The sequence below is a fragment of the Schistocerca americana genome, chromosome 5 (assembly GCF_021461395.2).
Source record: "Schistocerca americana isolate TAMUIC-IGC-003095 chromosome 5, iqSchAmer2.1, whole genome shotgun sequence".
Taxonomy (NCBI): Eukaryota; Metazoa; Arthropoda; class Insecta; order Orthoptera; family Acrididae; genus Schistocerca; species Schistocerca americana.
This window is the reverse complement of record NC_060123.1, coordinates 633,768,056-633,783,285: the sequence shown is the minus strand read 5'-3', so window position 1 is coordinate 633,783,285 and position 15,230 is coordinate 633,768,056. Positions and strand designations below refer to the sequence as shown.

The 15,230-nt window shown below is 45.1% G+C and overlaps 1 protein-coding gene across 4 annotated transcripts in view; it reads right to left on the bottom strand.

Annotated features, from left to right (window-relative positions):
• LOC124615449 (hemicentin-1-like) overlaps positions 1-15,230 on the bottom strand; it is a 1,163,225-nt gene that overhangs the window by 25,138 nt on the left and 1,122,857 nt on the right. The window lies entirely within an intron of this gene.

The following is a 15,230-nucleotide window of genomic DNA, read 5'->3' as shown; positions in this document are numbered from 1 at the left end:
TGGATGTGGAGGCACTAAATCCACAACTCGAATTTGTAATGGGTAAACAAGGAAATAATGAAACGACTTTGTCACTCTTTGCATTGCTTACATTTTTGGACCGACGTCTTCATAACTGTTTCAGGCTAAGGTTGTTATAGTTAACATTCATATTTTAAAAGAATACCAGGAAGTTGGCTACTATGAGAAAGAGAAAGGATGAGATAAATTGCTTCAGTTTCGAAACGTCTAAATAAGTGATAAACTAAAAAAGGTAGTCATTTTACTAACGTTTGAAGCTCTTCTTGATGTTTTTCCATGTTTTAGATTTAAAACTGGGTTGTTCTGAAAATCAGCCTTACGCAAACACAATTAGTACATTTTTGTGTTTACCCAGACATATTTCGACACCAATGTGTCATCTTGTGTGGGTCAAATTTTTTATTTCTGGAAAGTACAGTATCAGATTTTACAATAATTTAACTATTGTATGTCTAAGAATTACAATACGCGCAATTTGCCTTTTTTTCTTTAGACGCTCAACTTAAAAATACATCGCTAGATGAATTGCATTATTATACACCGGTTTTTATGCTCTTTTTCGGCGTCTGTTTGACACAATGTCATCTGCAAACTAGCCATGATGAAAATTAATGCGTATTTATCAAGAACTGTTCCGTGGGTAGAGGTTATGTGCCTTTCTGTACTTAACATTTTTTCGTCCTGTTGCGTGTCTGGTTGATGTCTCGCCAACGGCTATTCAGTGCACTGTTTCCACCCAGTTTTTCACACACCTTTCGATCGCTAGTTCACCTCACATGCACTTACACAAAATGTGGTGAAGCGTGCTCTGAGCAGACATTTCTGATCCCGTTCTCAGTGAGAGGTCTTACATTACTGTCGCTGCTCTCTTGTTCATCATTGGTCTTGTGTTTTTTGTGGCGCTAATTTTGAATGTTTCTTCTGAACTGGTGAGGTGTGGCTGCTGGAAGAGGACTGAATATATATATATATATATCTGTGTGTGTGTGTGCGTGTGTGCGCGCGCGCGCTGTTTCTCCAAATGAAAGACAAAATGTGACCGCTGAGGTTTGGCGGCGTGAACGCGGAGTCATGCGTCACATTTAACTCGCAATAGATAGCTCCGACAGCGTTCCGAGTTCGAGCAGATAGAATGCGACGCATTTTCAAGATTTCGTTCACGTTATATCTTCACCTAACTTCAACAACAAAGAAGCTTCCTGCACGTCAAAATTTCAGCAACGTCGTCAGGTAATGTTTTCTTTATTTTTATTTTTTTTTAAGTTTTCCTATATATCGTTTTAAATATATGCTCAGAAAATGAAACTGTAGTCAAAACATAGTGTCTCCGTTCCAGAAGAGACTGATGCCTGTTCCATCTTTGCACATGAATAGTTTGTATGAACTAAACGAATTGTAGGATTATACCCGTTGTCTCTTCGGGACTTGTCAAGTGTGCATCGCGTCTCAACCTGCTAATGCCAAAGTTCGAGATTTAAAGTAATTTTGAACAGAGTGTACTTGGAGCAAAACAAAGATTATAGCAGCTTCGTAGTAGTATCAATGAAGTGCCTTCTACAATTACGACTATTCTTGAGAGAACAGAACGGCATAAGCAAAAATACTCGTGGGCTGGTGATTTAAGTTGGCTTACAGCATTCGCGCCATATAAGCTGCGACATAGTTTTGCCGCAAAGCAAACGAGATGACAGCACGCCGCGGTTAAACGCAGCAGGGAGAGCAGCACCGCCACAGGCACGCCGGCTTTGTAATTACCAGCGTGTCACGCCACGCAGTCTGTGCGCAGGTCAGTGGAAACAGGCTGCGGTGAATATGCAGCCATTGTATTACGGGAGTGCGACTCACTTGCAACGCTTTGTGGCATCTGCTGCACCTATGTGCGAGCTGGAGCTGCCAGCGGCGACGGACGCAAATGTCGACGGCACCAGACACTGGCCGTAGACCACAACTTTGTGTGGACCGAGGTATAGCACGACCTGGCCCAGTGAACACAATTTGAAAGTCATCACATAGGAAATTTCTGTTATTTGCATGTATAAAGAACAAGCTTTTCATAGAAAGTTTCGTATCGTTAGAATTACATTATGTGATCAAAAGTACCCAGACACCCACAAAAAGATACGTTTTTCATATTAGGTGCATTGTGCTACCACCTAATGCCAGGTACTCCACATCAGCGACCTCAGTAGTCATTAGACATCGTGAGACAGCAGAATGGGGCTCTCCGCGGAACTCACGGACTTCGAACGCGGTTGGCTCTGAGCACTGTGGGACTTAACTCCTTCGGTCTAAGGCGCTGCAGTCATGGACTGTGCGGCTGATCCCGGCGGAGGTCAAAAAAAATGGTTCTATGCACTATGGGACTTAACATCTTAGGTCATCAGTCCGCTAGAACTTAGAACTAATTAAACCTAACTAACCTAAGGACATCACACACATCCATGCCCGAGGCAGGATTCGAACCTGCGACCGTAGCAGTCCCGCGGTTCCGGACTGCAGCGGGCGGAGGTTCGAGTCCTCCCTCGTGCATGGGTGTATGTGTTTGTCCTTAGGATAATTTAGGTTAAGTAGTGTGTAAGCGTAGGGACTGATGACTATAGCGCCGGCCGTCGTGGCCGAGCGGTTCTAGGCGCTTCAGTCTGGAACCGCGCGACCGCTACGGTCGCAGGTTCGAATCCTGCATTGGGCATGGATGTGTGTGATGTCCTTAGGTTAGTTAGGTTTAAGTAGTTCTAAGTTCTAGGTGACTGATGACCTCAGATGTTAAGTCCCATAGTGCTTAGAGCCATTTGAACCATTTGATGACCTTAGCAGTCCAATAAGATTTCACACAGATTTGAACATTTTGAGCTTCTTAGGTCATCAGTCCCCAAGAACTTATAACCAGTTAAACCTAACTAACGTAAGGACATCACACACATCCATGCCCGAGGCAGGATTCGAACCTGCGACCATAGCGGTCGCGCTGTTCCAGACTGTAGCGCCTAGAACCGCTCGGCCACCCCGGTAGGCTCGGGTGATTTCCACACTCCCAAACATCCGTAGGCCCGCTCTTTCCGATGTAATAATGAAGTGGAAACATGAAGGGGCACGTACAGCACAAAAGCGCACAGGCCGACCTCATCTGTTGCCTGACAGAGACCGCCGACAGCTGAACAGGGTTATAATGTGTAATAGGCAGAAATATATCCAGACCTTCAAATAGCAATTACAAACTGCATCAGGATCCACTGCAAATGCTATGACAGTTAGGCGGGAACTAAGAAAACCTGTATTTCACGGTCGAGTGGCTTCTCATAAGCCACACATCATGCCGATCATTGCCAAACGACACCTCGCTTGGTGTAAGGAGCGTAAAAATTGGACGAAAAATGTTCAAATGGCTCTGAGCACTATGGGACTTAACATCTATGGTCATCAGTCCCCTAGAACTTAGAACCACTTAAAGCCAACTGACCTAAGGACATCACACAACACCCGGTCATCACGAGGCAGAGGAATAAAGATTGGACGACTGGACAGTTGAAAAACGTTGTGTGGGGTGACGAATCACGGTACACAATATGGTGATCCGATGGTAGGGTGTGGGTATGGCGAATGCCCGGCGAACGTAATCTGCCAGCGTGTATAGTGCCAATAGTAAAATTCGGCGGCGGTCGTGGTTTTCATGGAGGGTGCTTGCACCCCTTGTTGTTTTGGGTGGCACTATCACAGAAAAGACCTACGTTGATGTTTTAAGCACCTTCTTGCTTCCCACAATTTAAGAGCAATTCGGGGATGGTGATTGCATCTTTCAACACGATCGAGCACCCGTTCAGAATGCAGGACCTGTGGCGGAGTGGTTACACGATAATAACATCCCTGTAATGGACTGACTTGCACAGAGGCCCGATCTAAATCCTATAGAACACCTTTGGGACGTTTTGGAACGCCGAATTCGTGGCAGACTTCACCGACCGACTTCGATACCTGTCCTAAGTGCAGCACTCCTTGAAGAATAAGCTGCCATTCCCCAAGAAAACTTTCAGCACCTGATTGAACGCATGCCTGCGAGAGTGAAAGCTGTCATCAAGGCTAAGGGTGGGATAACACCACACTGAATCCCAGCATTTCCGATGGAGGATGCCACGAACTTTTAAGTCATTTTCAGCCAGGCGTCCCAATACTTTTGATCACATGGTGTAGCTTTAGTGGCTGAGATACGAGGGGCGTTCAGTAAGTAATGCAACATACTTTTTCTCCGCCAGTTTCGATTGAAAAAATGCGGAATTTGTTGCGGGTCGACGTGACATATTCCTGTTTCAGCCTCTATATTTTCGTGAAGTTCCGATAGGCGGTGGCGCTATGCATAGCCTTCAAAATGGCATCTGTAATGGAGTTGCTTTCCAAGTAGAGAGTTGACATTGAGGTTCTTCTGGCAGTAAAGCAGAGCATCCCAGATATTCACCGGCGCTTGAGGAATGTATACGAAGACCTGACGGTGAACAAAAGCACGGTGAGTCGTTAGGCGAGGTGTCTGTCATCAGTGCTGCAAGGTCGAGGCAGTCTGTTCGATCTCCCGCGTGCCGGCCGCCCGCACACAGCTGTGATTCCTGCAATATTGGAACGTGTGGACACTCTCATTCGTGGTGATTGACGGATCGCAGTCGAACACCTTGCTGCAACTGGGCGTATCTGTTGCTGCTGTTGACACACTCGTCTATCAGTTGGGGTACTCAAAGGAGTGTGCCCATTGGGTTTCTCGGCGCCAAACAGGAGACAATAAAGAGTGCCTAAAGACCACCAGTGCAGGGTTGCTTGAGCGTTACGAGGCCGATCGTGACAATTTTTTGTCGAACATTGTCACAGGCGTGAAACATGGGTTCATCACTTCGAACTGGAAGCAAAACGGCGACCCATGGAGTGACGCCACACCACCTCTCCTCTGAAGAAAAAGTTCAAAGGCGCACCCACAGTCCGTAAAGCCACGGTGACTGTCATGTGGGACACAGCATGGGTTACTGTGCTTGGCGCCGTCCCTCAAGGCGCAACGGCCAAACCGCGCGGAGTGGCCGCGCGGGTTGAGGTGCCATGTCACGGATTGCAACGGCCTCTCCCGCCGGAGGTTCGAGTCCTCCCTCGGGCATGGGTGTGTGCGTTGTTCCTAGCATAGGTTAGTTTAAGTCAGTTTAAGTAGCGTTTAAGTCCAGTGACCGATGACCTCAGCAGGTTGGTCCCTTAGGAATTCACACACATTTGAACATTTTGGGCAACGGCCAACCGTGAGGTACTCTCAGGAATTTGAACAAACGATTTCAGCGTGTTTGTCGCCACGAAAATGCAAACGAACTTCTCCTTATGCATGACGACGTAAGGTCTCACACAAGTCTGCACACCCGAGAGGAGCTCACAAAGCTTTATTGGACCGTTCTTCCTGATTCATCCTACAGAACAGATCTCGCACCTTCCGACTTACGTCTGTTTGGCCCAATGAAGGATGCACTCCTCGAGAAACAATACGTGTATGACGGGGAGTTTGTTGACGCAGCGAGACGTTGGCTACGAAATCGACCAGTGGACTGGTACGACGCTGACCTACAGGCCCTTCCAGTTGGCGCAGGGCTGTCGCACTGAACGGAAATTATTTTGAAAAATTGGGTTTTGTAGCCAAAGAGTGGGGAATAATATGGAGTATTGGTATCGCGAATAAAACCAGCCTGCTTTGATAAAGGAATATCTTGAACATCCCTTGTAAATGTGCAGTTATCATCGTGTGAAACGCAAATTTAAGGTGGGAGTTAGAAGGAAAGGGCAAGGGGGGGAGGGGCAAAATGAGTTCTGGAATTTCATTGTAAGGGACAACATGGTGGTTGTTAACCACAGAGCAGCAAAGGGAGGTGTCTACTAAATCATCATAAATGTTACTACTACACATTCTATCTAAAAGTAGTCATTATTTATAGATTATGCATTAGCTGATTACCATTCACTGGACTCGCATTCGGGAGGACGACGGTTCAATCCCGCGTCCGGCCTTCCTGATTTAGGTTTTCCGTGATTTCCCTAAATCGCTCCAGGCAAATGCCGGGATGGTTCCTTTCAAAGGGCACGGCCGACTTCCTTCCCTAATCCGATGAGACCAATGACCTCGCTGTCTGGTCTCCTTCCACAAATCAACCAACCACCCAATTACCATTATTAGATTTCCAATCGTATGTTACATACCAAATTAAGCATAAAATGTCGTATTCCATATCCTGCTGCAATCATAAATTTTACGACGGATTTATAATCTAGTGTTAGGGACACGGTTTCATTCTGTAGATTCTAACTCTGTGTCGGAAAAATACTAGACATACGTCTTTCAGTGATTACAGGTCAGAACCAGAACTAAGGAGACAATGTTCATTTCGTTATCGAGAAGTGAGTTAAACGAGCTCTTAAATCCGGTCTTGTCTACAACTGGTTACGAGATATTAATTCTGTACACAACGAAAAACAGGAAACTGTGCAAAGGAAAGAAATGGGTTACCAAAGTTTGTGAACCTCAAAAGTCTATCCCAGTAAATAACGATCAAACCACAACAAAACATAAAAAATGAACTAATCAAACAAGTCGTATAAAACTTCTCAAAGCGTAGTATTGGGTTACCATAGTTTATAGACTTCAAAACACTCTTCCAGTGAACAGATCAACGTCATAAATACCAGAAGAGGACTAGTAAGCGTTTTTGCGTGAGCGACCATGTTGCGTCCCTGAGCCAACCTCGTCCTCGCTCAATAATTACGATTAATACAGTTTACCCTTACCGAACAATGTGGTGGGATATTGCGTGTTAAATGAAGTTAACGAGTACGTTCCACTTTGTGACTAAATGTCCTTTAAGCACAAATATAGTTCGTTAAACTTTTCCCTAGCGTGCATACCAGCACGCTTTCCATCCTTATTCGGGAACTATTAATAACGTTCAATTCTTGAATGTTCGCTCTGAGGTCCGGTGGTTAGATGTACGTCGAGCGTTTTTTTGTGCTAGAACCTTGGGCTAAATTCAGTTAACATAATGAAAGAAGACGTTAAACGCTACTTTGCTCATTAGGAAGCTCACGGCTAGGAAAGACAATGTTATGGGCTCAAAGAGCGTCCATCGAAGAACGAGTAACAAATATTTAAACGTTTTTGCTAGCCAGTAAGCAGTAAACGTCTTTTAACCTGTGATTCTTCAGTTTCTCCCGGCGTATTTGTTGCTCGAACAGTCCACGGGTATACTGCCGGTTCATAGTGTCCAACGGGCACAATATTTCGGCGATCAGACATGTCACCATCGTCAGGTGCGCTGACGAACTGAGCTCCTGTGGGCGGGCGGCCGATTTAAATCCCCTTCCCCCGTGGGTGGGGTGTGGGGGTGTGGGTGGGGTGTGTGTGTGGGGGGGGGGGGGTTTCCCCAGTGCGTCCGTAAGTACAAGGATCACTACTAACGGAAAAAGCGTCACGTTCTATGAGGTTGGTACCTAAGTTCGTACCGTTTTTGTTTTGCGTGTTGGTATTCCGGTTGCTATGGGTGTATTGGCCCATTGTCATTCTTTACTTCTAGTTTACAGTTGGTATTTGAGTTTACATATTGTCATTTTATTGTTTGGAGATGGTGAGTGGAGCTGTGGACGCTAGAAAACGGTGTGCCAAATGGAGAAATCTGAACATTTCTGAGATATTATTCTGTCTGAGCTCGATAGAGGAGTGCTAGCAACGGAGGCAGCCAGAAACATTTGCACCGTGTATGGGAAAAATGTCACTGGACAGAACGCGGAAAGAAAATGGTTTTCTCTTTTTATGGCGGATCGTTTTGACATTTGTGACTTTCTATATTCAAGAAGACCTTCGGGATTTAAAGAAGATCGTTTAATTGCGTTAACCCACAATGATCCACGCCAGTGTATTTGAGAACTTGCATAGGTGGTGAACTGCGATCATTCCACCGTCATGTTGTATTTGTAGGCAATTGGGAAGGTTTTTATCCGATGCAGTGTATGGATACCGCAAGTTCTAAGCCTAAATCACAAAAATCGGAGGGCTGCCATATGTGCATTTGTGTTTCCACGTCGTCAATTGGCTCGTGAACAACACCGACTTTTCCTATCCTGTATCGTTACCGGTGAACAGAAATTGTTCTTTTGTGCTAACAAAAGGAAAGAAAGGAGTAGTTCAGCCCAAATAAGGCAGCAACTCTCCTTACAAAGACGTGCACACATTCACGAAAGACAATGTTCCGCATCTGGTGTGGCTCACTAACAGTTGCTTCTGCGACGTATAACCATCGCTGCTGACGTTTATTGTCAACAACTGCGACATCTCGCAGACGCAGTCCAAAAACAACGCCCAAGAAGAATGCGTGAAGTGGTGCTACTCAACAGTAACGTCCGCCTGAATCCTGCTAGCCGGCCGCGGTGGCCGAGCGGTTCTAGGCGATTCAGTCCGGAACCGCGCGACTGCTACGGTCGCAGGTTCGAATCCTGCGTCGGGCACCGATGTATGTGATATCCTTAGGTTAGTTAGGTTTAATTAGTTCTACGTTCTAGGGCTGATAACCTCAGATGTTAAGTCCTCTAGTGCTCAGAGCGATTTGAACCATTTTTGAGCATCCTGCTACACTGAGAAAAAGCAGTAAACTGGAGTTGGGTTGGGAAGTCATTCCGCAGCGTCCTTATTCACCTGCCCTTCTGCCTTCAGATTTCTGGTTTTTCTACTCTCTACTGAACAACCTTCAAGGAATTTCCCTTCCGCATGAAAATGCTCGCAGAACACGGCTCGACGATTTCCTCGTCTCAAAAGAAAGCGACTTCTGGAGTCGAGGAATCGAAGAGTTACCCCAGCGTTGGCAGACTGTTGTAAATAGTGAAGCAGAATATATTGAGCCGGCCGGTGTGGCCGAGCGGTTCTAGGGGCTTCAGTCTGGAGCCGCGCGACCGCTACGGTCGCAGGGTCGAATCCTGCCTGGGGCATGGATGTGTGTGATGTCCTTAGGTTAGTTAGGTTTAAGTAGTTCTAAGATCTAGGGGACTGATGGCCCCAGATGTTAAGTCCCATAGTTCTCAGAGCCATTTCAACCATTTTTGAGAATATATTGTGTATTACTAATAAGTCACTGTTACGTGTATGTGTTGTGTTTGTTAAACTTACGGATAGGTACTACGAATTTATGCACCAACCGAATGATTACCTGTGTAAGTGACGTAGCGTGAGAAGGATGTTGCCACACAATGATGTTTACACGCTTCGTGGCGGGTGGTACCTTGCTGTGTTTACAGTAACTGACTTTTTGAGGAAAAAAAGGGTAGTTGCATCGCAGTAGAATTTAGAAAAGCACTGTCAAGTCGTGGACGCCCGATTGCATCGCTAGCTGTCAGGAGCGGTAAAATAGGAGAAGGAAGAATTCGTGACTAATCAAACAATTTTAGTGTTATCGGAGCTGCTGTTTTCCGCACGACACGATGAGCGTAATTGTAACGTAGTGGCCACTGCGTCCAGACCGCTCCCGCGGCGATCCTGTTTTCGCGCGTCGAATGGCGCGGCGGGTGCTGTGCCAACAGAGTGGCGCAGCGTTGTTTGGCCGCGCCGGAGCACACGTCAACAACCCGGCGAGCTGGCTCTCCTGATGGCAAACCGATGTCCGCCGGCGCGCGCCGCTCGCGAATTGATTTAAGCACAAGTCGCCGCCAGCCGGAACGAATAATGCGGTCGCAGCCATTGTCAGACGGGGAGCGGTGCAAACACGCGGCCGGCGCAGCCACTATCAGCGGCGTGCAAACAGTTTCCGCAAAATATTCATATTCCATTTCCGCGGGATCCAGTTTGGTTTGTCACTTCGCCTCTCTAGATCGTATTGAAGACAATAGCGAGTTTGTTGACGTGGTGTGATAACGTCGTGGCAGCGATAACATTCTGTTGTCTCTGATGAGTGAGCTTGTTCCAGACTTAGAGAGAACGATTTTGTAAAACACGACAGTGCATTGACTGGTATGAATAAGGGAAAAAAATCAACCGAACAGCGGATGATTATTTTTAGCGGCGAGTGTTTGGTTAACTGTGATTCTGTTCACTTTGGCATTCGAATTTGACCATAGATGAAACGCGCATTGCTTTTCTGGAAGGTATCTCAATCCATCCCAAGGGCAGTGAAGAAAAGTGTTTGATTAAAAAATTTGATACTGCATGAACCGATCTGCTAGCATTTCATGGATTTCTGTCCCAGCATTCAAGACATTTGTTACCAGATTATAGCCGTGATGGAACGGGTACGATAGGTGTTGCACTTCGCAGACGCCTAACTGAGATCGCTTCTGATGAAAACGTCTAAAAAATTATTGTCATACAGCAGGCTTCGCCTCATATATGCGAAAAAATAAGCATAATTACCAGGGACGAGCTTTCTAGGAAAAACAGTACTAGAATTTGCGTGCAACCAACTGCGTTTTGCCGGCCGCGGTGGTCTAGCGGTTCTAGGCGCGCAGTCCGGAACCGCGGGACTGCTACGGTCGCAGGTTCGAGTCCTGCCGCGGGCATGGATGTGTGTGATGTCCTTAGGTTAGTTAGGTTTAAGTAGTTCTAAGTTCTAGGGGACTGGTGACCACAGATGTTAAGTCCCATAGTGCTCAGAACCATTTTTGAACCAACTGCGTTTCACAAGAGGTGTGAAACCGGCAATAGGTGTTTATGCCCTCTTCAAATAACATTTTAACTTTGTTTATATATTTTCTGTACAGATCTCCGACAAATACAGCTCACAATTGGTGTCATAGTGAGCTGAGATTGAACACTTTGAGATTGCAATTTACAATTCTCCATGCGTCTGTTCGCAGGTTTTTTTTTTATTTCCTATTTTTAATTTTGTTTTTATTTGAGCGTTTCTCTCCGACTGTTTTCAGGTATCTCTCGTTTTCAAAAAGGTGAAGAAAACCATGGAATACCTCCTAATATCTTGTCGAACCTCCTTTTACCCGGCGTAGTTCAACAATTCGGTGTGGCATGGACTCCACAAGTGGGTGGAAGTCCCCTACAGCAATGCTGGTCCCATGTACCATAAATGTACGATGGAATTCACGTCGGGCGATCTGGGAGGCCAAATCATTCTCTCGAATCGTCCATTATGTTCTTCAAACCAGTCGCGAACAAGTGTGGCCCTGTGACATACCGCATTGTCAACCACAAAATTCCATCGTTATCGGGAGCATGAAGTCCACGAATGACTGCAAATGTTCTCCAAACAGCCGAACATAATCGTTGCCGGTCAGTGATTGGTATCAGTTGGACGACAGGATGAAGTGCATTCCATGTAAATTCCATGTAAAATCCCATTGGGCAGCCACCACCAGTTTGCACAGTGCCCTGCCGATAGCTTGGGTCCATTGTTTCGTAGGGTCTGCGCCACACTCTAACCTTACCATCAGCTCTTACAAACAGCCGGCCGGAGTGACCGAGTGGTTCTAGGCGCTACAGTCTGGAAACGCGCGACCTCTACGGTCGCAGGTTCGAATCCTGCCTCGAGCATGGATGTGTGTGATGTCCTTAGGTTAGTCAGGTTTAAGTAGTTATAAGTTCTAGGGGACTGATGACCTCAGAAGTTAAGTCCCGTAGTGCTCAGAGCCGTTTGAACCATTTTTTTTCTTACAAACTGAAACTGTGACTCATCTGAACAGACCGCGGTTTTCCAGTCGCCTGGGTCCAACCGAGATGGTCAAGAGCCCAGGAGAGTCGCTGCAGGTAACGTCGTGCTGTCAGCAAAGCCACTCGCGTCCGTATTCTGCTGCCATACCCCATTAACACCATTTCTCCTCACTTTTCTAACGGATACGTTCTTCGTACATCACAAATTGATTTCTGCGGCTATTTTGCGCAGTGTTTCTTGTCTATTAGCATTGAAAACTCTACGGAAACGCAACTACTCTCAGTTGGTATAAGAGGGCCGTCAGCCTCTGTTTTGTTCGTGGTGAGACGTAATGCCCGAAATTTGGTATTCTAGGGGCACTCCTGGCACTGTGGATTTCGGAATATTGAATCCTCTAAAGATTTCCGAAACTGTATGTCCCATGCCTCTAGCTGCAACTACCACTCCACGTCAAAGTCTATTAATGCCCGTCGCGCTGCCATAATCACGTCCGAAACCTCTTCACATGAATCATGTGAGTGGAAATAACAGCTCCGCCAACGTATTGTCCTTGTATACCTCGGGTACGCGATACTATTGCCATCTGTATATGTGCATATCTCTGTCCCAAGACCGTCGTCACCACAGTGTATGTTCGTATAGTTACAACAATAAACTTCAGCGAAATAGCATCTAAACAGAATTTTCAAATTAATAACGGCAGAAAACTATGGCTGAAAAAAGAAGTACAAAGCCAAAATAAAAAAGACGCAATAACAACATATAAAGACACGTGTAACCCCGACTTATGAGGCTCACAGAAGTTCTGCTACGTCAACAGCTCAATTGAATGAACAGTCACAAAAATGTAATATAAAGAGAAAATAAATGAATTACCACTAAGGTGGTTCAAATCTCCTTCCGTCCATACTGAATTCTGTTTTCCGCAATATTCAAAAATCACTCCGGGCAAATTCCCGGATTTTTCTTTTCAAAGGACACGGCCGATTTCTTTCCCTTCCCTTGCAACAATCCGAGCTTGCTCTCCATCTCTAATGACCGTAAACTTCATTATTTCCTCTCCCTCAACCAATCCTCGCACGAGGATAATACGGACCAAGAACGAGCTTGGACTGGTAAAAGAAGCTGGCTACGTACTTCTTAAAGGAAGTATCTCGGGAGCCGTTGAGTGTTTATGGAAATTGCGCGAAACCTGAAAGTGGAAGGCGAGACAGAGTTTAGAGCCACCGTCCTCTTGGATGCCAGTCCATTGTCGTAACAGTGCTTCACCCCGCTTGGTAAACTGAAGACGTGCAGTGTAAAACAGCTACAGCAACTTTAGGCCTAGAGTACGTATATGAGAAACAAAAAAGCCAAAGTGTTTGGGAGGACAACTCTTTGTGAGTTCGGTAACTGCTCAATTTCTTCATGACTGATTTACATCACAGCAGATTTTGGACATAAAATGCATGAAGGATTTCGTAATATGACTTTTTTACTAAAATGCTTTCACGAATGTACGCGTGTTTTGCTGCGATATTAACCGACTTTTGAGCCTGTAATGAAAGTCACAGTCAGCAGGGTTCCCACATAACTGAAGCCTTTGGTCGCATATAGCAATGGAATGTCTGACAAGGAACTTGTCTCTTTCATATACCGGCTTCATCGCCATTAACAAGTCCTTTTCACACTCGCCTCATCCACATTAAAACTCTTCCTCATACAGACCTCATATCATGGTTGAGAAAACACCAGCTATTTAAATAAGAAAAAAAAAACCAATGGGTGAAACTGGGTTGCTATGCGTTTTATTTGCTTTCCAGGACTTTTTTTTATTGACGATAAAATAGTTCACTTTAAATTGTCATGATTAATTTATCCAACACAGCAGCTCATTCTTATAGGTCCTCTACTAGTCTCTCTTTTCTTGGCCTACCAGCACTGTATGCATTTAGAGAATCTTCCCCACCTACAGATTTGTTTGGTCAAAATTAAGAATTTAGGAAGGAAGAGACCCAAGAAATTAATTAATATCTAAAACTTTCTGCACGCTTCCACATAGTAGTAAATCGTAATATAAATTCATTACGATTCTACAACAAGTTCATTTTTTCCTTGAAGTGTAAATGTTACTTAGGCGTAATTTATATTTTTCAAGAAAAGCTAAAACACAATATTTGTAAAAGAAATTCTTGTGACAGTAAATAGTTGTGTTCGACACATATTACTGCTCTTTTTAATTTTTAAATGGCTAACAGTGTAACATTTTGTATGTTAATTATGTTTTCATAATTAAATCTAGTAGGAATTTACTTTTTTTGAATTTTTAGACTTTTAAAGCCTCGTGGATTTTTTGGGTCATGTTAAATTACGACAGCTCTATTCATACCACTTATAAACTCCCCCTCACAATGACTACCCTTTATGAACTTATCCTCACACTAACCTCATACATTTTATGAACAATGCACACCGATCTCAAAACCTTCTTCGACTCCTCCTCGGCTGACCTCGTACCCTTTATGAACTAATCCTGACACAGCCCTAATAACCTTTATGAACTCCTCGACATACTGACCGAATATATGTTTTGAACTCCTCCTCTCGTACTTCATGAACTACTCACACTGACCTCATACTCTTCACGAACTACTCGTGACACTGGCCTGAAGAACTTGTGAACTCCTTGCCACAATGAATATCTTTTTTGAACACCTCCTCACATTGTTTTCATATCCTTCATGATCTCCTCCTCACACTGATCTAATATATTTTACTTATTTCTTGTCACACCGACCTGATACCCTTTTCGATCTTCTTCTCACTCTTCTTCACATTGACCTCAGATCTATTACGAACTCCTCATCACACTAACCTTATACGCTTTATACAATTCTAGTTGCACTGGCCCAGTTCTATTTTTTAAATACTCTCCACACTCACCTCATATCCTTTATGAGCTCCACCTCACACTTACAACACACCCCTTATGTGCACCTCTTCGCCGGCCAGCGTGGCCGAGCGGTTCTAGGATCTTGGAACCACGTGACTGCTATGGTCGCAGGTTCGAATCCTGCCTCGGGCATGGATGTGTGTGATGCCCTTAGGTTAGTTAGGTTCAAGTAGTTCTAAGTTCTAGGGGACTGATGACCTTAGAAGTTAAGTCCCATAGTGCTCAGAGCCATTTGAACCATTTTTGCGCCTCTTCACTTCCTTACGTGTCTATTATGAACTCCTTCTCATTCTGACCTCATTCCCATTATAAACGCCTCCTCACACTGACTTTGTCCCCATTATGAACTTCTCCTCACTTTTACCTCGTCCCCATTATGAACTCCACCTTTAAACTGACCTTGCCTCCATTATTAACTTCTCCTCATACTGATCTCGCCTGCACACTGACCTCATCCTCACACTTTCTTTCTTTCTTTCACTTGCGCCTTTGTCCCGCAATGTGCGCAGGGTCGGCGTGGTTACAACTAATTTGGCAAGGTTAATTGAAAGTGGTGGCCGGATGCCCTTCCTGCCGCCACCTCATCGCCCCCAGGACGGAGTCAGTGTACCCCAACTGTCTGCGTCTAGCGTAACCAT